This window comes from Citrus sinensis, chromosome 4, assembly GCF_022201045.2.
Source record: "Citrus sinensis cultivar Valencia sweet orange chromosome 4, DVS_A1.0, whole genome shotgun sequence".
Taxonomy (NCBI): domain Eukaryota; kingdom Viridiplantae; phylum Streptophyta; class Magnoliopsida; order Sapindales; family Rutaceae; genus Citrus; species Citrus sinensis.
The window spans coordinates 4145523-4147977 of NC_068559.1; the positions used below are offsets into that span (position 1 = coordinate 4145523).

The 2455-nt window shown below is 34.7% G+C and overlaps 1 non-coding gene across 1 annotated transcript; it reads left to right on the forward strand.

Moving 5' to 3' along the window:
• Positions 1-216: 216 nt before the first annotated feature.
• On the forward strand, positions 217-323 carry LOC112496601 (small nucleolar RNA R71). The gene has a single exon (XR_003063127.1). It is a non-coding gene; the product is annotated as a small nucleolar RNA R71 (small nucleolar RNA).
• Positions 324-2455: the final 2132 nt, after the last annotated feature.

The window sequence follows — 2455 nt, forward strand, 5'->3', positions numbered from 1 at the left end:
TGTAATTGCATCTATATTATGTGCCCCTGCTGCTCCTCTTGCTGCAATTTTTCTGGTTGATGCAATTGATAATTATTGTTAGCAATTCTCTCCCAAATTTCATAGGCTTCAGTATAAGATTTAGATAATAGGACTCCATTTGCTGAAGCATCGACCATCAATCTCGTACTTGGATTCAACCCATTGTAAAAGGTTTTTAGCTGTATGCAACATGGAATGCCATGATGAGGACATCTTCTCAGCAACTCTTTAAATCTTTCCGAAGCCTTATACAAACTCTCATCTTCAAGTTGGTGAAAAGAGGTGACCTCATTATGCAATTTTACATTCTTGGTTAGTGGAAAATATTTCATCAAAAATTTGTCAGCCAAGTCATTCCAGGTAGTGATGGAATCAAATGGTACATAATTTAACCATGCTCTTACTCGATCTCTTAGGGAGTAAGGAAAAAGTCTAAGTCTCAGAGCATCCTGTGATGCTCCAGCAAATTTAAAAGCATCACTCACCTCCAAAAACAACTTCAGATAGAGATGAGGTTCTTCAGATGACAGTCTGTTAAACTGACCCACTGTTTGCAGCATCTGAAACATCACTGGTTTAAGTTCAAAGTTGGTAAATTCCACTTCAAGTCTGACTATTCCAAGGTGTACAATTTGAGGAGTTAACACAATATTATCTCTGATAGTTCTGTCTTTGTCATATGCCATGTAAATGATATTGTTGTTGCCTGGTTGTCTCTGATTAATGTGCCCATTTGCTCTTCTTGAACATTGACAGGTTATAATAGCCCGTGAGAATCCAAGTTTCCCAAATCTTGCAAGTTATCCATTTTTGAAGCAGTTTTTGAATTTATTTACTCTCTTTGCAATCTCATTGCAGTCCTTTCAATCTCATGATCAAATTGAAATTCAACAAATCTGTCTTTGTGCATGCAAGTTTGATCTGTCAATAAATTGAACGAATTAAATCAAAGTTGGCACTGTCAAAATTAACTTTACAATTCAAAAATAAACAATCAGTCCCCGGCAACGGCACAAAAAACTTGTTGGTTATTTTAACTCAATTGCTATTGATGTAAATGTGCAAGTGTACACAATAAGTAATACAGTGATGAATATTCAAGATCGTCTCCACAGGAACTGTTGTTACTAGAAATGCTACGGCAATCACGATAGTGCAAACTTCATTCTATCTAAAAGAATATAAATAAAGTTGATTGACTAATGAAATTAACAACTTAACAAAGTAAATGCAGTAATGAAGTAAATTGGACGGTCTTCTAAAAAAGAATTCAATAAGAATAGGCTGACTGTTTTGTTCAAACTAACACCAGTTGCTGCAACAACTCCTATAGCACTGGGCAGAATCACTTTGCATCCTCAACTGTCGCTTGTTAGACTTCTCATACCCTTATGCAACCTAACAATGACCAGTTGTTATATCACATAAGATATGATATTACAAACATATACGCTCTCTACCCTACAAGGTGAATCCTTATATCTAGTTCATCACAAATCTTAACTCAAGTGTGGCCCTTTTGGGACTCAAGTTAAACTCAATCCAGGAAACTTGAATTAAGATCAAGTATTGCTCTAATAATTTCCGCTAAGACAGACCTTTTCGCGGCTCTCTCTTAACTTGAACTATTAAATGGAAACTCAACCAAAATAATGATTGTAACACAAGCTATTAAAGCAAAATGCTATAACAATCTTGCAACAACTTATAAGAACAGTCAAGAACCCATTTAGATTGTTTGTCACTCAACTACAATCAAATTTAGTTCATAACTTGTAAAAGAAATACTAACAGCAAAATATTAGCCATGAAATGCATCGTTTCAATCAGAGAATAAGTAAGAAGACAAGTAAAGAATGATGAAAATTGTATCCAAATAGTTCTACAGATTTCTTCAACGGTGCAGACTTGTTCTCTCTTGAATTCTGCTTCTTTCTTCTTTTTCTCTTGATTTCTTCGATTTTACTTCACCGTCGCTCTTCCATATAATGTGATATCCTTTTATAGTTGAAAATTAGGGTAAACGGAAGCCTATGGCGTGCATAAGTCAGATTAAGAAACTGCAGATCACTATTCTGTAAGTATCCCGCACGAAATTTTCTCTGTCGTTTTTCCAGGATTGCTACAGCAATGGTTGCTACACCAACGGCTACAACAACTACATTGTTCCAGATTTGTTTCAATTCTTTTATAGCCATGGTCCTTCCTTATTTTTGCAAGCCTATTGCATCAGCATTCCTTCCTTGAAATTTGAGCTTCCGAACACCTACAATTATGCACACCATCTAAGCACGAATTATTCTACATCAAACAAGATTTATTAAAAATAAACTAAAATGAATGTTTATGCAAAATATAACAAAAATGCAATAGAAACACATTTTTTACTCTCTAATTAATATTGATTTAAGTCTACAAGTGTCATGATAACTCT